The sequence below is a fragment of the Macaca mulatta genome, chromosome 1, assembly GCF_049350105.2.
Source record: "Macaca mulatta isolate MMU2019108-1 chromosome 1, T2T-MMU8v2.0, whole genome shotgun sequence".
NCBI lineage: Eukaryota > Metazoa > Chordata > Mammalia > Primates > Cercopithecidae > Macaca > Macaca mulatta.
Window position 1 is genome coordinate 60,299,537 of NC_133406.1, and position 21,082 is coordinate 60,320,618.

Here is a 21,082-nt window from a genome sequence, read left to right on the forward strand (position 1 = left end):
GAGAGTGGGGAAGGAAGAACCAAAGGAAAACTGGTGTGAGCTTATTGGAAAGTCAAGCAGTCTCTCTGTTTCCCATGGAGCTTCTACTGCAGAACGGTCCTACTGGTCAGAGACAGAGAGACAGTGCTGACATTCCTATTCTGTAGCGAAGCTTTGAAGATGTTAGGGGAGGATCACACTGCAAGTCCACAATCTTTCCCTGCTCCCCATGGCCACTGCTCACAGCTGCCCTGCCACCTGCTTGCTACATAGCTTGTATTATTATTAACAATAGCTACCACTCATTGAGGACTTAGACAGCTCAGCACTGGACCAAGTATTTACATATGCTTCTTGTTTAATCCTCATAAAAACCCTAAAATACCACCACTATTCTCATTTTGTTTTGACTACTTAGTAACTGAAGCTCAAAGATATGAAGTAATTTGCTCAAGGTCACACAGCCAATAACCAGTAGAGCCAAGGTCTCCTGGGGAGTCCCTCCAGGGGTGTGCCGGGCTTTGAAATTCATACACAGTATTTGTCTCAAGTTGTCTCAACTCTGGTGACAGAAGTGGGAGGGCAATGCACTGGAAATTCCTGGAGTCCACCTGCTCCCATCACCCAGCCAAGCCTACTTCCTGCTACTCAGACACCAGCCCAGAACTGCAGCCACAAAACTGTGCGGTTGCAAGGGCCTGAGAAGTTATCTAGTTCTACCTTCTCAATGTACAGGGGAGGAAAGCAAGAAAGGGCCTTGACCCAAGGTCACACAAGGTCACACAAATTGGAGGCTGAGCCTGTGAATTAAACTCAGCTCTCTTGTCTCAAACTGGGACTCATCCACAACACCCCAATGCCCAGTAAGAAGCCATTGTCTCATCTCAACTGAAGACAGAACCAGAGTTCATCCCAAAAAGGAGTTAGATTAGACTTTCCTATGGCAAGGACTGTCACATTGCACAATGAGGTGCTCTAGGCTATTGCAGTGGAGATCTTTCTAAAACGAGAGGATTCCTTCAGATCTTCCTTATCTGAGGTGGATGCAGCCCTGTCTGGAGGTAGAGAGCAGACAGCATGACCTTGTGAGGTCCTTGACATCACCCTTTAACCTATGGTCATCTATCTGTCACAGCGAACCTTTCCCCAGGGAGGAATCCGTCCTCTGCAAAGAGGATGTGTAATACTGGAAAGCCAGCCTTTCTCCCCATCAGCTGAATTCTGAGAGTGGGGAGAGATGACCAATGAACAGGCTGAGGGTGTCACAGCCCTGCTACTTTGGGATAGGGGGTGCAGTAGGGGAGCTACAGTCTTCCCAGAGGCTAGGTCATTCTACCCAGCTACACCCCACCCCCAACCTTTCAGTGGGTGACACCGGCAGGGTGTTGGGGCTGGGAAAAACCTCAGATACCTTAAATTCCAAACTCCATTTTCCAGATGAAGATACTGAGACCAGAGCGGGTCAGTGAGTTGCCCAAGGTCACAGGACAGGTCAGAATGGAAGCTTTCGGACTCTCCCTGGGGCGCTGGGTTCACAGCTCCACCTTGCCACCCCCTGCTCAGGAAGTGAGCACTGAACTCACTTAAGAAAGGCCAGTGACCAAAGGCAGCGATTCCCAGGTAGAGGCTCGGGCAGGCATGCCCATGAGCTTGTCCCCCACGCACCCTCCCCCACCTCGTCCCCATTCCTGTCTTGGGCACCATGCGCCTCCATCATCTTGAGATTCAGATCAGAGAGGTGCAGCGGCTTGTCCAAGGTCACACTGCAAACTGAGTAGGACGCTGTTTCCACTGCCTAGCTGCCCCCTCCCATCGCCCGCCCGGGTCTCTGCAAGCTTGCCAGGATCCCCGGGAGCCTGCTTCCTCCAATGCACAGAGCCGTGGTGCGTGTCAAAGTGTGGGAAAGTTCCTGGGAGAGGAAGGGGTGGAAAATGCAGCCGCGCATCCCAACTCTGGACGGCTGCGGCAAGGCGGGGGGCTCAGAAAGGCAGCCAGCCCTGCGCACCGCGGATGCCTCCGGCACACCCCACTCTGCGCCAGGGGCTCCCCAGTGTTGCGCAAGCGTGGTCTTCCAGCTCCTCAGCGAAGCAGGCGCGGCGGGGTCCCACGCGCCCCGCACCCACTTCTCCCCGCACGCCCACTTCATGCACCTCCCCACGCCCTTCCCACGGTTTCTCTGCGGCGAGGCGCCTTCGCTTCCCCGCAGGTCCCCGGTCCCAGCACTAAGACACCGCGGCTTCTCTTGCCTTCTCTCCGCGTTGGACCCTGGCTCTCCGAGGGGAGAAACTGGTTGGGGGCGAGGGGTTCCCGAGATAATTCAGGACACCTCCCCCGGATCTAGCCAGGTAATTCCGACGCCCATGGATTTCCGGATTACAGTTCCAACCAAGGGCTCAGTCCTGTACTTAGTTTATCCCGCCGTGAGCGCCAAGCCCCAAAAGTCGGAGTGTCCCTGTCTGGCGACCCCGCGTCTGCCCACGCCCCAGGCCCTAAGGATGACCACTGTCGGTCGAGGCGCGGCTTCGCTCGGGACTACTGGCTGCCCTCGTGGGGTGCCCTGCCTGGGGTTCCCTCTTACCCTGGGACGTTCCGGGCGCGTTCAGCCTGCGCTGGTGGAGAGGGCGGGGGCGGGGACGCCTGGGGTCCTGAAGTCCAGGTCCCTCTTCCCACTTCCCCGCCGGCCCTGCCGCTGCGGCCCTCGCTCCCGCGATTCTCTCCCTCTCTCTCTTCTCTTCCTCTCTCTCCCTCTCTCTCTCTTCTCTTCCTCTCTCTCTGCAGTAGTAACAACCTGATCCCGCTTCCCCCGCCCGCCAATTGAGATGCTCCTCACATCCGCCTGCACACAGCGCGCGCGGCCCCTCCGAGGGCGATCCCCGCAAACCGCGACGCAGGGCCCCCCGCCCCAGGCAATCCCCGCTGCGGGAGAGGCCGCCTCCGCGCGCCCACACCCCCCTTCTCCAGTCCGGACTGCCAGCGGAGGAGGAAACGGGCGACAGGGGAAGGGGAGGTGTGTGCGGGAGGGACTAGGCTGGGGGAGAGGGGTTTAAACTGGCGCGGCCCTACAGAAGTTTGGGGAGGGCGGGGCCGGCTCCGCGCCCCCGGAGCCCTACGGGACTCCCCCGATTCTGCGGAGGAGTCCCCGCCAGCTCCGTGCACTCCTGCGACACTCCCCACCCCACCCGCCAGCCTTGAGTTTACAGCCTCTCAGGTCCGGGAATTGGCTGGGGGGAGGGGACACCAGGGAGGGGACCCCCTGGCTGTAGGGAATGGCGTGCGGGCGGGGGTGGGAGGGAAACGATTTGCTTCAGGAGATACGGATGAAGGTTTTCCTGAGTCAAGGGAGAGAAGGGAGGGAGAAGAAGAGAGATGGAACAAAAGGCAGACGCTGGAGGGGAAGGGGAGCTGGGGAGTTCGCCCGGAGGACTCCGGCAGCCCGCGGTCCCCAGCCTCAGTCTGTCCCAGAGGGTGAGGTCAAGGCTGGTGCCAGGGCTCTTCACGGGCCACCTGGAGAGGGGAGAAAGGGGGATGGAGGGGTACGGGGTTGGGGGAGAGGAGGAAGAGCGTCTGCTGGCACAGGACCCTCTGCCTGCTCCCAGATAGGAACCCAGCAGAAGGGCTCTGCCATGGACCCAACACCTCCCACCTCCGCAGCTCTGCTTTTTCCCACTTGGGAAGGCGAGGCTGACACCCACTGTGAGCACCAGAAAGGGGCAGGGAGGACGGCGAGCCCGGGCAGCACTCCTGTGCCTCAGTCTCACCCTTGGGCCGCACCCTCAGTCCCCTCAACCTCACCTCGGGGCCCCAGCTGGCCAGGTGGAATTTCTGCTGCTGTCTGGCCATTAACCACCCCTGACCTTCCCAGCTCCACCCTACCCTCGCCCTCTCCCCTCAACCTCTCCTTCACCCTCCATGCCGCTGCTTTCTGTTTGCCTTCTGCTCTGCACACTCAGGACCAGGACTCGAGTTTGGTGTTTGACCCAGGAGGTGACATTCCTCACCCCCCCACCCCCAACACACAAAAATCCTGTGTGCATGTGTGTTGGGGGGACAGTCATTCAGGGCTTTCCACGGCTTCTCATCCCCACAGAGTCTGGGGAACTGGGAAATTCCCAATACCCGCAGTGAATCCCCCTTCCTCCCCTCCTCTAGGCATCCCCCGCCCCAGGACATACACCTCACTCCCGAAGCCTGGGACTGCAGTGTTGCAGCACCCGCTGCTCCTAGCTGGGCTGGAGCCTCTCTTCAGAATGGCAGCAGCTCGCTTGTCACAGACCCTGGACTGCAGAAAAGCTGATTCAGGGATTTCCGGGCTGCTGGTCCTGTGGGGGAGTGTGCATCTGCATACCTGGGTGTTGGGAAGGGTGTGTGTGTGTGTTCATGTGTGGGCTGGGGGAGAGGACCCATGCCTGAGACCCTCTAGTCAGGTCTGCTGACCCCTCACTGTTCTTCAAATGGAAAAGGGGACCTGGGGTAAAGGGCTCAAGGTCAGATGCTCAGCAGGAGGGCACCAGGGTTTTCCCCCTACTCTGGTACACTCCCGTAACCTACTCCCATCATGCCACCTCACACCGAGGAGGGGACCTGTCACCTGAGATGAGTATGCAGACTGAAGAGCAGCACCTGCTGCTCCTCTTCGGTTTCTCCCTGGGGAGAGAAGTGCTTCTTTTGTGAAATCTCCCCCAAAGCTTCTTTTGCTAGGAGGGAGGGAGGATGGGACTGAAATTTCATTCAGCAGGCTGGATGCAGGTTTGACTTTGGGATTTCCTGATGCTAAGGGTCTGGGGCAGCATCCTGCTTGACAGGGAAAGCTTATGCCTTCACGATTGGAATGTAGTGCTGCTGGATGAAAAGGGATGGATGAAATGACCCTCAGGGTTCCTTCTGATAAAATGGACCAAGAGATGCCTGAGCCTTACGCAAAGCTGCCTCCAGTAAAATAAAGTCTAATTACAGAAAATAAAGCAGTTATCTAAGGTTATGTCTGCCCCTTCTGAAAATACCGTGTTTAATGTCTATGCTGCCTCCAATGTGCCCCTTCCCCTCTTGGGCAGAAGTGGAATTCTGATGGCATATGGAAGGATCGGGTGACATTTGCACAGGCAGAGGCTGGGCCAGAATGGGGGAGGATGGAAACACGGTGGGTCCCTGGAGAAAACACAGCTGTGCTTCACTCAGAGCCCCCTCAGGCCTCAGAGGACCCTTCCCCTGATAGGGATGACAATGACAGCCTGACAGTCTTAATTTCACTGGATTCTTATTGACTTCCCCAGGAGGCAGCAGGGTGAGGAAGGGGTAATTCTTCACTCCATTGAGGCACAGGGAGACCCCAAAGGGTGGATGACTCACCCAAGGTCCTGACGTAGGCTAGGGCATGGAGCTGGGTCTTGTGAGTCTACATAGGCTGGGTGTATATCTCGACCTCCACCCTCCTCCCCAGGTGCTCCTTAGGTCCTGACTGTCCATCCTACCTTTTCAGGCTTCCTGCACCAGCATCTCTAGATGCAGCCCTTACCCACCTTCCAAATTCACCTGGCACTGCCCACTCCCTCACTGTCTCCTTGCAGGGCCCAAAGGGCTATGCTCCTTCCTGCTGCGGAGCTTTTGTACATGCTGTCCTCCACACCCCACTACACCAGGCCAACCCCCTCCATCCTGCCAGTCCCAGTTACCTGACCCCTCTCCCTGTGTGCCCTGTGCTTCTCCTCTGCAGCCCTCATCACACTTATCCTTCCTTGTTCTAGTCTCCAACACTAGACTGTAAGCTCCAGGAGGGCAAGGACCCTGCTCACCTAGCCTACTGGCCCAGGGTAGGCATTCAGTAAACACCGCAAATGCTGCATCCTCAAATCCTTGTGTTGCCTCTGTATGCTGTATGACTACAGGCAAATTGCATAACTTCTCTACGCCTCAACTTTCTCACCTGCGACATGGGGATTTGGATTATAAAACAGACTTTTTGTAAGGATTAATGGGATAATGTATATAAAGAGACTAGTTCAGTGCCATTCTTGGCATAGCAGTGTTGGCCTTGCTGGGGAAGACAGAGGGCTGAAGGAATAAGGGAAGGAGCCTCTTACTCCACCCTCAGCCTTCTCCCCCAGGGTTCTAACTATCCCTCCCCTCCCTGACCCCCAACTCTGTCTCCTCCATAGCCTCACCTCACTTAGTGGCTCCTGAAATCCTAACTTCTCCCTCTAGGCTTACTGGACAAGGTGGACAGCAGCTGAAGCCAGTTCGTCCCCACCGAGGCTTTGCCTCTCCAGGTCCGTAGTCCAAGCACAGGATTCTCTGCACTGTCCCTGGGTTGGCCTCAGGTGTCAGCACGAACAAACCCCAGGCCTGGAGTTGTGGTAGCAGGCACTGGCAGAACCATGGCGGCCAGGGTAGGGTTGGGAAGACTTTACCCTCCTTCATGATCTCTATCAGCATCCTCCCCAAAGTCACCTCCAAATAAGTCCACAGACTAAAATAAAGGCCCCTTACCTCCCTTCCAATGAGATGGCAACTCCTAAACCCCTCCTCTACAGAAATGCTGGAGCTGCCCTGGAACTCTGGGCTCTAAGCCAGCGCTGCAGGATCAGGCTCCTGTTGCCCATATGTTTCCAGGGCCTGTAGAGGGAAGGCTCATGTTAGGAAGAGGTGCCTCAAAGAGTACTTTTGCAGTCTCCTGGGCCAGTTTTCTGTGGCTGTTCAGGTGTCCTCCTTTCTCTCTCAGCGATCTAGGCCTTAGTGAAGGCTGCTGCTTGGGAGGCTGGCGGCCCCTTCCCCCCAGCCATATTCCATGAGCACCCCCAGCAGCCGAACCCTACAACAGTAGCTGAGGCAGACCACCTGGGCAGTGTGAAGGCAGCCTTCCTGGAAACCCCAGCCCTGCCCCCAGGCCCTAGCTGAATGAGGAGTGAGAGAGGAAGAGGGGAAGGGAGAGAAGAGGATGCTTGAGAAGTTGATGTAGTTCTTCACCTTGACCGAGTTCCCTCCCCACTTCAGACCTGTCCAAACAAAATAATGGCTCTCAGTATTCCCTTCTAGAAACGCAGCAACTAGATTTCTGCAAAGAGCCTCTAAATCCTGCAGTCACTACCGTGACCATCACTAGTGCTAAGAGAGACCGTCTCCCTGCTCCTCCTCCCCCTCCTCCCACCCCCTCCAAATCACTGAGCCATGGGAGCAGCAGCTCTTAGTGCTTGTATAGAGCCATAAGACATGGAATCATTGGATCTCACAGTAATTCTGAGCATTAGCATGGATACCATGATGGTTCAAATACAGGCTCTGCAGCCAGACCACTGGGAGTAGAATCCTGGTTCTGCCATTTAGCAGCTGTGCAACCTTGGTCAAGGCACTTCACACCCTATGCCTCATCCATAAAATGGAACAGAAACAGTATGAGTTAATACATGTAAAAAACTTAGAACATCATCTGGACATAATAAGGGCACAGTAAATGTTAGCTGTTTTGTTTGTTTGCTTATTTGTTTTGAGACGGAGTCTTGCTCTGTTGCCCAGGCTGGAGTGCAGAGGTGTGATCTCGGCTCACCGCAACCTCTACCTCCTGGGTTCAAGCGATTTTCATGCCTCAGCCTTCCAAGTAGCTGGGACTACAGGCATGCACCACCATGCCTGGCTAATTTTTGTATTTTTTACTAGAGATGGGGTTTCACCATATTGGCCAGGCTGGTCTTGAACTCCTGACCTCAAGCCATCTGCCCACCTTGGCCTTTCAAAGTGCTGGGATTACAGGTGTGAGCCTATAACTTCTATTATCTCTGCTTTGCAGATGAGGAAACTGATAAAAAAAAATACCTACTGGTTATTTTGTGCCTGCTATGTACCAGGCAGTTTATACATGTTGCATGGGGCAAGGCATCCAGGATGGGTTGCAGCTGAGACTGAGATGCATACCTCAAACCCAAGGCGTCTGCTGGCATCCATCTTCCAGAGTATGGATTTGCATCCACTGGGTTACCTGGGAGCTAAAGAGGAGTCCCTGGGGGGAAAAGCTTGAAGTGTTTTCACAGCCAGGCTCCAGACATATAGAGAGGTTTCTGGCAGTTGTTAAGTAGGGGTTATTGTCAAAAAGAAAGAATTAAGCTGACAAAACAAGTGAGTCTGCACAACAGGGCTTGAGGTCAGACAGTGAGACCCTCCAGCTTGGGCAGAGTGGCTGGCTCTTGACCTTGTCTGACCCAGCGATCCTGGGAAGAGGAGTAGCTATGTGTAGAATGAAAGAGCTGTCTCGAGAGCAAGCTCACTAAATCTAACACTTCAAGGCCCAAGCAACCTGCTGTGAGACTCTGCCCCTCCAATAATCACATCACCTAGGGAGGGACTGTTCTCATTCTCTCTTTGAAAGAAGGTGCTGAGCGGCTAAGGCTGCAGAAGATTGAAAGCCTTGACAGCCAGGCACATCAGCAGGAGGAGCAGGCCCCAGGCATCAGAGGCCATGCAGCAGCTTTGGACAGTGGCGGTGCCAGAGGAACTGGGGACATTGAAACCAGCATCAAGTGGCAGCCCAGACAGTATGAGGGTGTGTACGTGAGCTTTGCGGGTCTCCCAGATCACATGCTGGTATGAAGCAGATCCAGAGGAGACAAGATTTCCTGCAAGAGCAGGTAGGTGCCTAGAGTTAATGCAATTCAAGTGTTGAGATGATGATATTGATGAGGCTGACAGCAATGGTGACAGGAAGCACACATTCATGCTTACTATGTGCTAGGTACTATTTTAAGGGTTTCACATGAATTTACTTCGTACTTACAACAACTCTAGGAGAGAGGATTATTCTTATTTCTATTTTCAAGATGGGAAAACTGAGGTAAAGAGAGATATAATATCTTGTCCAAGGTCACACAGCTAGAGATGGGAAGATGCAGGATCTGAACCTCATCGTTGCCTCCTGAAGCCGCACTCCAAACCCCTGTGCTATATGCCTTGCCAGTTGATACAGGTGCCCTCCTTTCTCAGCCATAAACCGAACAGCATTGTAGACATTTGGGTCCTACCTCATCCCTGTAACTACTTCATGAAACTGGTATTTGTCCCCATATCACAGCTGGGAAAACTGAGGCCCCCAAAATGCAAATGACTTGCCCTAGTCTGCATAGCTGGGAAATGCCAGAGCCAGGATTCAAGCGCTGGTCTGTGGGGGCGCTAAAACCCATCCACCCTCTGGGGAGTGATGTGACCTGCCCAAGACCACACAGCTAACTTCAGTCTCCCAGGCTGCTGTCAGTCCAGCTCCAGACTTCCCTGCACAAAAGCACAGATCTTCTCCATCCCCTCTGTAAGGGCTTTTTCCGGACATAGGGAGCGATTCCAAGTCCTCTCTAGATTCAAGCCAGACATGTAGGCCATCTAAGAACAGATGTTTGGCAGAGGGCCCCGGAAGAGGAAAAGAAAATTGTGGTTGGGTTCAGAGGATCTTCCCAGAGAATCCAAGAAGCCCAAATAATCAACTCCCCTATCTGTGGGTATGTAGACTGTAGTCTGAGGAATCTACCTGGGTGAGCCCCGTGTTCCAGGTACTCCTGCCCACCTGCGAGCCAGGGTTTCCAGCCTGCCTCAGAGGACCCCAGAAAGGGTCATGTGCTTGCATGCAGTGACACTTCCACTGCCACCTACTGGCTGGGCACATATATAAGGGGCAGACCCTATGTGTACATTTCTTCCAGAGTAGCTGGGTCTTTGCGGGAGAGAGGATCCAGCAAAGATCCCTCTGCCAAACACTCATTTCATATGCTTTTTTTTTTTTTTTTTGGAGACATAGTTTCACTCTATCTCCCAGGCTGGAGTGCAGGGGCACACTCTTGGCTCACTGCAACCCCTGCCTCCTGGGTTCAAGTGATTCTCCTACCTCAGCCTCCTGAGTAGCTGGGATTACAGGCACACACCACCATACCTGGCTATGGTATGTTTTTTACTGAATACATACTATGTGCCCTGCACTCTGCCTGGCCCTGGGATACAGAGTTCTGTAGGACACAATCCCTGCCCACAAGAGTTTGGAAGTTTGCTGGGGGAGACAGGCACATAAGCAGATAACAGTGCAGCATGGGGAAAATAGCAGGTATGCACAAAAGCCCGTGGAGCCACAGCCCTTGGAGCCTCCACGGGGGTGAGGATGAAGGAACAGTCGGAGAAGATGGCTTCTGAGTGGCTCTTGAAGTAAGTACACCTCTGATCCGATCCCAAGGAAAGGCGGTGTTCCTGGCAAAGGGAACATCTAGTGCTCCAGCATGGAAGCAGGAGGACACTGGGCACGTCGCCTGGAGGCACCGGGCAGAGTGGGAAGGAGGGGCCGGGAGTGGGGTGGGAGGGGCATTGGAGCCTGGATGCGAAGGGCCTTGCAAGCCGGGCTAAGGGGGTGGGGCTTCTGCCCACACAGGCAATGGGCACAGTGGAAGGCCTGAAGCAGGGCGCTGGCAGAGAGGGGGTGTTGCGGTAAGTCAAGGGAAAGCTAATACCAGTCTGCACCATGGAGGAGCCATAGGAGTGGGAAGGAAGGGATGGATGTGCTCATCTAGAAACAAGACTCCACACCATGTGGCTAATTGGGGGTGGGCGTGAGGAATAGAGAGGAGTTCAGGGTGACTTCTGGATCTCTGGCTTGTGAAACGGGAAGGATGGGGACGTCAGTCACCAAGAGAGGAAGCACAGCGGCGGGTGGGAGTGAGGAGATCAGCCTGGGACATGATCAGTTTGGGAGCCTGAGCCACATCCAGGAGGAAATGTCCAGCAGGCCCCTAGAATTGTGGGCCTGGAGCTCAGAAAGGAGGTTGGACAGAAGACATGGAATTCATTGACTCATAAATCATACAGGAAAACTTGCTCTGAAGATGTTAAGAACCTCACACATGGCAGTGACTGGATTTGATTCCAGACTATTGGACTCACATGCTGGTTCATTCTTTCCACCTCAGCACATTCCTATCTATCAATAGTTATTACCTCACAGCTAAGAAGTTACAAAAGGCTCCTAAACAATCTTTCTTTTTCCTAAAGCCTTCAGGTATAAGTTTCCATTCAGATATTATTCTACCCAGTTTACAGAATTGGAAAGCTGAAGAATATATTTAAATCAGTCACACAGCGGCCGGGTGCGGTGGCTCACGCCTGTAATCCCAGCACCTTGGGAGGCCGAGGCAGGCGGATCACGAGGTCAAGAAATCGAGACCATCCTGGACGACACGAAGAAACTCCATCTCTACAAAAAATACAAAATTAGCCGGGCATGGTGGCGTGCGCCTGTAGTCCCAGCTACTTGGGAGGCTGAGGCAGGAGAATCGCTTGAACCCGGGAGGTAGAGGTTGCAGTGAGCCGAGATCGTGCCACTGCACTCCAGTCTGGGTGACAGAGCGAGACTCCGTCTAAATAAGTCACACAGCAAGTCTGAAATGGTGCCTATCACAGCCAACCATTCAACTATCTCTGGGAGAGTTGTTTCCTCTGTAGAGAGTTGGTGGTGGCTGATGCCAGTGGAAGGGGCCTGAGGAGCCGCATGTGCATCTGTTGAGGGAACAGCCATCGTCCCTTTGCCTTGGGTGAGTGGCATCTGAGGATGGCTCCCTGGGGAGAAATAAACATACGTCAAGGCTTGTGGTGATGGTAGAAGAGGAACTCCTGGGGTCATGCATGGATCTGGGGTGGGGGTGACAAGCAGGGGTCAGTGGATTCAGCCTCTGTCCTCACTGTTCTTCATCTCTCACCTCTCCCTTTGAATTTGGGCACCTGCCTTTCTGTAGGAGGACAGGAGGCCTGTCCCAGATCAACTTTAGAGCACCAATGTGTCTTCCCTACCTCCTGCATCTTTGACAGTAATGGAGTTAGTACACAGCGACAGGAACTCAGTCCCCTGTGATGCAACAGCTGGAAGCTGGGGACCAAAGCAGGAGGCAGCTTGCTGCTGGGCCCTCTCAACTTCTCTGCCCAACAGAGACACTTGAGGAGCTTAAAGGAAAGGTGCCCAGCCCCATCTCCCAGAGACTCCCTCAGCTATCCTGGGATGGGTCCAGGCATCAGTCGTTCTCCATGTAGCCAAGGGTGAGGGGACCGCTTTGGTGGAAAGACCCTGGATTCAAAATCAGACCCAGAATCGTGGCTCTGCCTTGTGCTAACTGTGTGACTTGGATTAATTACTTAAACTCTCTGAGCTCCAGATGAGCTCCAGTTTCATTTTCTTAAGGAACATTCATCACCAATTCACCTAAGATAACCCATTTAAAGCACAGTGCCTAGAGCCTGAGTTGGCCTTTGATGCATATCATTTTCCTTCCCACCCCTGCCCCGCCCCTTACAGTTTGGATTTCCTCCCAACCCAGCCTTTCACGCAAGTCCCCCAGCTCAGCAGCCCATGGAAAGAATGCCCCTCCCTGATGGCGTAAGTTTTTCCTTGTCTTTTTGCATGAGCGGCTTGACATCTCATGCCACAATTTTCATTGAAAATCTCGATTGTCACCTTTTCCAGCTGCACCCAGACAAAAGGCCCTTCTCCAAATGGCCTCACCTGATCACTCAACTCTCGTGCCTCTGTCCCCAACATGGAACCCCCGAACCCTCCAGCCCATCTGCATCCTCATATTCCTGCATAGATTCATACTTCCCTATAGGTTCACACACTTACCTAGAGTCTTTAGTTCTCCCTCGAAGCCCCCTAAATCCATCTCCTCACTCATCACCTGACTGACGTGTCCTCACAGACACACAGCTCAGCATGTCACTATGCACCGGCTGGTACTGTTCTCCAGTCACTTTGCTTGTACTACCACAGGGGACTTGTCCCATACCTTGGCAGTTACCCCCACTCCACCCCACCCCAAGCATCAAGCACAGTCTGTGCACATAGTAGATGCCTGTCTTAACTGCTGACCTCATATGGGGGTCAAAAAGAGACCAGAACCTGTATGCCCACAGACCATCCCCAGAGATTGGGAATAGGGAATGGTGGTATCTCCAAGTCCACTCCCCACAAACACTGGCCTCATTTTCCAGACAGGGAAACAGAGACTGGGCGCTGGTGTCCCGCGATGGAGGCAAGTACCACTGCATGCTTCTCTAGGAGAGCTATGCTGTGTGACTACATGGCTGCAACCCGCTGGACCTCTGTGAGTCACCACAGTGATTTCTGTACCTCTTCTTTTCTTTCCTTGAAGAGGAGGTCCTGGTTGAAGAGGCTGGGAGCCTGGGTTCTAGGTCTGTCCCTAGAACTAATTTGCTGTGTGACCTTGACTAAGTTATCCTCTCTCTGGAGTGACATCCCTGGGGCCTGAAAAACTTATGTCTTGATCAGAAGGGTCAATGAGAGATGCAGAGTCTGAAGGTGGCCACTGGGGCTTCAAGGGCCCTGGCAGCCTGCTTTCAGCCAACCCTCCTGCCCAGGTCCCTCTACCCCTCCCACTCCAGGCCCCAAACAGAGGAAATTAATTGAGTGTTCAAGTCTCTTCCCTTGCCTAGCCACAGCTGAGCTTACTGGGGAAATTAGGGTGACATTGGTGCAAATAATTGAGTGTCTTTCCCCAAACGGTCTTCAGGCCCCGTTGCTTTAGCTGCTGCTTAAATGGATGGGCTAATTAACTTAACTAATTGCTCCCGAGGACTAATAGTTTCCTAGTCACATGACCCAAGAAGGCACATTCTCCACTGCAACTCTGCTGCCCATACTCCCTGGCAGACCCACTTTCTGAGCCTGTGATAGCTGCCTCCACCTGCAGCGCCTGCACTTAGGCCAGCCCTGTTTCTTTGAAGGCACCAGAACGCCCTCCTCCAGCCTCTCCGCCCAAGTGCAAAACCTGACTCCAGACTCACTCCTGCCAATTCATTCATCCATTCAACAATCTTTTTTTAATTCATGTGTCAAATGCTGTTCTCAGCATCCATCAGGGAGTTAATGATGAACAAAAGCAGACAAGCTTGTGACCTCATGGGGTGTTCCTCCTACTTGGAGAGGTGACACTCATCATTGACCCCTGCCCCCGCCCAACACACACACACACACACACGCACACACACACACATCAGATCTGTGCTACAACCAGCACTATGGAGTGTGGGACGGTGCTCTAAAATAGACGGACTCAGACCTCTCAGGGAGTTCAAGGACCGCTTCCTGGAGGGAGTGGCCCTTGAACTGAGGCTTGAAGGCTGGGTCAAAATTAACTAGGCAGCGAGGAGGGAAGTGCATTCCAGGCAGAGTGACCAGCTTCTGCATAATCCAGGTGAGAGATGCTAATGGCTGGCCCAGGCTGCTGGAGAAGAGGCAGAGCGTTCAAGAAAGAAGAGAAGAAAGTGACTGGCTTTGGTATTGGGTTGGATGTGAGCGGAGAGGATGAAAGGGCACTAAGAGCAACTCCTAAGCTCCTGGCTTGTACTATGGGCCGAATGGGGGTGTCACTCACTGCGATATAATTCCCTAGAGTCAGACCAGGTGTGAACAAGAGGGTAAGAGCATGAATTGGGTGTTGAGATGCCTTAGAAGTGTCAAAGTGGAGTCACTGAACATGCAGATCGGTGAGCAAGCGGGCTTAGAGGAGGGGTCTGGGCTGAAGATTCACATTTGTGAGTTATCTGCTTAGAGGAGGCAGTTGAAGCTGAAGGGTGTGGCCATTTCGGACAGCCGGAGATGTGAGCCCAGGACAGGCCTTGAGGAAGCCCAGAATTATTCACTGCAGGCTCATCCCTAGCAGACTTGAAACATACCTCATTTTTACAATGTCATTTTGTTCTGGTTTTTTTTTTTTTTTTTTTTAATCTCAGAGTCATTTAAGTTCCTTCCATTTTCTTTATCTACTGTTGAGACGACAGCTGATCAACTGCCTGAGAGTCTTCAGGGACAAGGGGACACGACCATTAATTCAGGCACAAGGGAACACCACCATTTAGCTACGCACTGTGCTGGGTCTTTATGTGCCAAACCTACGTGACCCTTGCGGGAGAGGTGTTCCTATCCTTATTTTCCAGAACAGGACACTGGGGCTCAGAGAAGTTAAACAGTGTCCCTAGGGTCCTGCAGTGAGTGGCAGGGGTTGCACAATCCTGCTTGGCATGTTCTCACTTCCAGGTGCTGTCTCTCTAAAAGAAATGGTCATGTGTTTGTGAGGCTAAGGGAGGGTCTGAGGGACCCCAGGAGTACCAGTCACCTTTCATCTGTGTCATGGGTGGCAAAGACTAGAAGATGTGGATCTCTGATGTCCTCCCACTGGTCCAGGGCTGCACTGTGATGCTGGCAGGAGGAACACAGGGAAGGGTGATCACATGCAAGGTGACCATGGAGTAAGTGGGCCTGCTTGGGGCAGAAAGTGCTGGGCCAGGTAGAAGAGGGGGGCTTCCCTGTCTGAGCAGCAACAGGTGTGACCCCAGGCCAAGAAACAAGGACCAGAAAGTGTGGCTTATTGTGTGCAGAGAGGAGGGGGTGAACAGGCCATGCCTGTGAGAAAGGGGGTGAAGAGTGAGCATGCAGCACTGGTGGGAGAGTGGGCTTTGGAACGCACACACACACGTGCAAATATGCACACTTGCATGCATGCACACAGGCACAAACGCTCACATGCTCCAATCAGAACAGTCAGCCATGGAGCATCAGCCTGGTCAGGGTAACCCAGAGGCTGAACTCTGGGGTCCCCTGCTGGTCATTGCTGTTGGACTGCAAAGTAAATAGAAATTTCTCAAAACTCCAGATCCTCAGCCCCCGAGGGCTTTGGCTCCCCTATCTTCTTGATTTTAGACTCAAAGCAGGAGTGGTGCAAGCCTCTGTCTGGGCCCTGTGAGCCTGAAACTTGGAGCCAAGAATAGTAGAGTGCAAAGACCAAGGGATCGGGAGCCAGACAGACCTGGGTTCAAGTCCCAACTGCTGCTTCCCAAGTGGACAGCCTTAGGAAAATGTCTTTAACCTCTCTAAGGCTCATTGTGTCATCTATAAAAGCAGGAAATAATGCCCTTTTTGGCAAGGATGGTGTGAAGCTTAGATGCGCTGGACCACATGTTAAGTTTGACATACCACACATACGTGGAGGGCCCAACCCCGTGCCACAGCCATGACATAGTAAGTTTCCTTGGTGTTTCCACTTAGCTATCCCCAGCCCAACCTCCTGCTTCATGCAGGAATTCCCTAACCAGCTTCTGCTAGAACATTCCAGCAACAGGCAACCCACCACATTACGCTCTTCCCACTGTTTGGACATCTTTAAGAGTTACAGTGGACTTCCTTATCTTGAACTAAAATCTCTCTCCCTGTGGCTTCCACTGCCAGAGTCCAGCCCTTCAGAAGACAGGACCACTCTCCAGCTCTCTGGAAGCAGCCACCATGGCTTCCCTGGGTGCCTTTGTCTAATCCAAACTGATCTCTCCACTTTTGTTCCAGTGTTTTCCACTGCCTCTGCCCTCCTGGCCAAATTCTTCCAGGCAAGGCTCAGTTTGTCTGTGTCCTTTTTAAAATGGGATGTCCAGAGAAGTACAGCACACCCTACATAAGAGCCAAATGTCCAAATTCCAGGTCAGACTGAGGCTGGGCCAACCTCATCATGGTCATGGCACAGAAGCCTTTTCATTGGGTCTGATCTCTGGCACAGCCAGTCCAAACACACCCACACAAGAGCCACGTTCACCATGGTCTTTAGAGCAACCCACCAGAAGAGTCCCCAGGGCAGCCTTTAGAAGAGATGCCCAAGATCCAAAGTGGGCCTCTTTCTCCACCTATGATTCTCTCTCCTCCCAGTGAGACCTGAAGTCCATTTCCCTGGGAGGTGGGGTCAGGACCCTGGACAGAAGCTGCTCCTGGCTTCTCAGGCATTTGAAGGGAAGGCATGCAGTGACTGGGGGCTACCACAAGGCTCTGGGAGAAGTCAGGGAGGGAGCAGTCAGGGAGCAGCTCTGTGACTTGGAAAATGTTGATGTGGCAATCACTGCATTTCCCCTCTCCTCCCTCACACTGGAGAGCTGTGAGATTGCCTTGGGGATCCTGGCTCCTGGGGTGAGAGATATAAGGGATCCCCCCTTGCTTGGCCTCCTCCCTCCCCTGGTGTCAGCACCTGGGTCCAGAAACTGAGTGCAGTCAGCACAGACAACAGCTCTGGGATCCTCTCACTGTCCTTGACAAGCACTGGAAGCCAGCAGGTGGGTAGAGGGCTCCTGGAGGGTGAAAGCAGAGGGGTACAGTGGGGCCAGGGCCCTGGGGGGAGCTCAGGGTATGTTTGCTGGGGACGTAATGCTGATCCTGCATCTCCTTGGCCGCCTTGAACAGCTAATCAATGAATTCATTATTCAATCAGCAGGAAGTCACTAGCCCCTTCCTGGGGACCCTCTCACTTGGGTTCACTCAGCATGTTTCAAAGCACTTTCTGTGCCACCTCAGGGCCCACACTGTAGGATCAGCTCTGCCCAGAGCTCACTGAGTGACCTTGGGCAAGTCACCTTTCCTCTCTGGGTCTGAGGTTCCTTATTAATAAACTAAAAGGATTGGACTAGATGATCTCTTAGGGCCCTTTCGACTCTGATATTCCATGGCTCTGTAAGCTGGGAGACTGGAGTGGGTGGATGACAAAGCTTCCTGGCCCCTTTTTTGGAGAGAAAAAGGAAAAAATGATGAGGGCATCTGCACTGGATGGTGCCAGGAATGGGACTGTGCAGGTTTCAGCTAAAAGTGCCCTGAATGGTGGCAATAACCAGAGTGTGTGGCAAGGGCAGTAGAGGCAGCAGAGCCACAGACCAGGAAGCCAGCCAGGCCTGGCCACATGTCCCCTCCCTGGGTCAGAAATCCCCACCTTTGCCTCTACTGATGCCTCTTGGATCCTGTCCTGGGCCAGTCCAGAGCTGGGTGGCAGGATGGCTGGGGCCCCCTCCCTGCCTCTGGCCCCCAGGCTATGACAGCAGCTGCCAGAGGGGGTAAGAAGACCGGGGGCCTAGGTGCAGGCTGTGAGTATGTGTGGCGTGTGTGTGCCTCAGACAGCAGCTGAGCAGCCTGCACCAATCTCAGAGGCACTGCAATGCAGTGGTCGGATTTTTTTATTAGTTTTTTTTTTCCCCTAAAAGTCCCCATTTCCCAGGGAAATGTGCAGCCAAATGCTTTAAAAAAGGAGTGGCCAGATTGCCTCAAAATGTGTCAACCCCTCCCGATTCAGGGTGCTGGCACCCTCCTCTTGCCCCTGCTAGTGTGCGGCCCCCTGAACCCTGCTCCTGGTGAAGTCAGGAGGTCTAGGTAGAAAGAGTATGAAGTGGCCGATTTTCCCTTCCTAAAAGCTGGGACACAGACGGATGGAACTTAAATGCTTGCCAGATTGGAGCACTTCTCAATTTCCCAATCCCTAGGGGATCCGGCTTAAGGCTCCTTCACAGAGGCAGAGGCCTTTAGACTCAAGAAAATCTCTGCCTCTCTTTCTGAATGAGTTTTTTGAGGGATGGAGGGAGGATGACAACACCCCTCCCACTTTGGAGTATCAAATACCAAATCTGCTGCAGCATTCTCAGAAGGGCATGAAATTGACCACCCTGTCGCCTTCCCTGGTAGAAGGGACCCCTCCCCTTTCCCAGTGCACAGCAAACTAATTCTACACACGTTACCTCTGTCCCTGTTCTTCTGATCTTGGATTTCATTTTAAGGGAACTTTTTAGTCCAGCTCTGTTTTCCTCATTAAAAAGGTGATGAGTTCAATCAGCTGTGAAAATAAATCCAGAAGAAGGGCTGAATGGAACCAGGGGCAGACCTATCCCTGCCAGCTCAGCCCCTCCCTTCCAACAAGCAGAGGGTTTCCCAGGACTCCAACTGCCATGCAGGACACTGGGGGCGCTCTGCTGATAGAAAGAGAGTGGTAAAAAAAGACAGCTTACAAGTGTGGTCGGGCTGGCAGTGTTTGGCCAGTAAGTGGCATTTTAGCCTTGGAAACGACTCTGAAAGCCCCTTGCAGGGGAAGTAGAGCTGCCCCTGCAGTCTCTGTCCCGGCTCTCAGGTGCCCGATTTGGGAACAGCAGGTGGTGAGCATCACAAGGTCCTAAGCTCTCTCCCCATGACCTGGAGGGGCTGTGAGAGCCCCGTCTGCCCTTCTCCTCTAATGTTGGGTCTCTCTTGGGCACAGATGGTTCTAGCTTAGGGGCAGCCAGACCACAGCCAAGCCAATCTGGGTACAGCCCAGGGAGAGGTGCTGCCAGTCGGCCCATCTGTCGAGCAGGTGACAGCTGCTGACATGTAAGTTAGGGGTGAGGGGTGGGGAGCTGGGCTGGTAGGGTCAGAGCTACTACCTGCAGGACCTCTCCTCCCTGCCATTAAACTCCCTGGGTCCCAGGCAGGAGGTACCTCCAGACCCGAACTTGGCACAGAGGTCCTTCAATAAAAACAAACTGATTCTCTGCCCAAGAATCTCCGTCCCTCTGCTTCGCGCATTTCCACCAAAACACAGGCTGGAGCGCATGCCCATTGCCAGTTGAGGTGACAGCTCTCTCCTCCTGAGGTCAGGACAAGGCGCTGGGCTCTAAGGACAGTAAGGGGGACCTGAGTTAGCCACAAGGGGGAACATCTCACCAGGAAAGCAGAAGAACATCTCACCAGGAAAGCACCACTGTAGCAGAGCAGTACAGTGTAATATGTACGAGCTGGACTTCGGTCCTGACTATGCTACCTTTTAGCTGTATGATGTGGGGCAAGTTCAATAACTTGTCAGAACCTCAGTTTCCTCATCTGTAAGAGGAAAAGTAATACTTCATAAGGCTGCTGGGAGGGTCACATGACAATGCATATATGCCCTCAGCTAATGGTGGCTACTACTTCTGTTACTGCTACTACCCCCCAGCATAGCAGGTGAGAAACACAGGAATCCCTTCCACAGCAGCTTTCACCACATAGCTCCCAGACTTTAACATGTATTGAAAATCTCCTGGAAACTTCCATAAAGTTCAGATTCCCAGGCCCAACTCCAGAGATTTTGATTCAGCAAGCTCAGTTCAGGTGCTCCAGGAGATTCTGACACAGTGGTCAGCGGACCACCTTTAATATTTTTAAACACTTTTAATTTAAAAAATATTTTTGTAGAGATGGGGTCTTGCTATTTTGCCCAGGCTGGTCTTGAACTCCTGGGCTCAAGCAATCCTCCCACTTCAGATTCCCAAAGTAGTGGGATTACAGGTATGACCACCGCGTTCCACCAGTGGATCACATTCTGAGAAGCGCTTCTCCAGAGGAAAGGAGAGATGGTTCTGAACCTGTCACTCCCAGGTGGTTAGATGCAGGCCCCCTGTGCTTGCAGCACATTGCAAGCTTCCTCTCCCCCAGCCTTCCTTCCATCCAGACTTAAGGACTCTCTAGTGCTTTTCTTCTTCTGCCACAGTATCATACTTCTACATCCCCTTTCCTCAAGTCACTTAATCATTCAGCACATGCTTATTGAGCATCTATTGATTCCATCAATGCTATGGAATGCTGACTCCTGCTGGGCACCGTGCAGGATGCAAAGGTTAAGTGCAAAGCCCTTCCTGTCAGAAAAGGGCCATGGAAGAGATAGCCCTTAGGACCACCTGCCCCTGGGAACACTCAGTTCCAAATCCCAAGCCAGAGTGCAGGGTCCAGCCAGTTATCACTTGCCACCTACTGGCTATGCCATGCAGAAGCAGCCTAGAAGAGATGGATGGCTTGGCCTTCCTCCCCAGCTCACTCATCGCCACTGCTGAGTACAAGGTATTTCTTTTTCCTCCGATGTAGCCTTGTCCCTTTGCATGATCCTATGCCTCATAATTACATGTGAGGACGGGCTAATCCCCCAAACACGGTGTCAGGCCATCGATAACATTCCCTCGTGGTTGCCCTGTGCCACTCAGCAGCCTTCGCACAGCCTGGCAGGGGGAGCTCAGCCCGTGGCCTCGATTTTTTATGCCAGTCCTGCATCCATCACCGGCCTGCCAACTCCAGTCTCTGCTCCAAGGGGGCAGGTGTTCAGAGAGAACACTCTGCAGGCGCTGGCCCTCTCCCTCCACCCCTGCGGGAGTGTTTCTAAAGCGCAAAGGGCCTTCGAAATTCATTGGATTCAATCCCCACATTTTGTTAGTGGGGTAACTGAGGCTCAGAGTGAGATCCTAATTTGCTCAAAATTGATCACAAATCTAGTATATTTACTTCATTAATGCACGCATT

General features: G+C 53.1%; 1 protein-coding gene and 1 long non-coding RNA gene across 7 annotated transcripts in view; one reads left to right on the forward strand and one right to left on the reverse strand.

The window, feature by feature from the left end:
- The window catches only part of SYT2 (synaptotagmin 2), a 120,065-nt gene that overhangs the window by 49,827 nt on the left and 49,156 nt on the right, over positions 1-21,082 (reverse strand). Inside the window, exon 1 of one of the 6 annotated variants that reach the window (XM_077979611.1) lies at positions 2,558-2,888. The exons of 3 other annotated variants lie outside the window; for them this stretch is intronic. The gene's annotated coding sequence lies outside the window, so the exon portion shown is untranslated. Of the gene's footprint in view, positions 1-2,225; positions 2,517-2,557; positions 2,889-21,082 lie in introns of those variants that run through there. 2 more of the 6 variants (XM_015118761.3, XM_077979571.1) reach the window with 2 other exon arrangements.
- Positions 2,138-4,955, forward strand: LOC144341183 (uncharacterized). The gene is made up of 2 exons (XR_013417968.1): positions 2,138-2,324; positions 4,129-4,955. It is a non-coding gene; the product is annotated as an uncharacterized LOC144341183 (long non-coding RNA).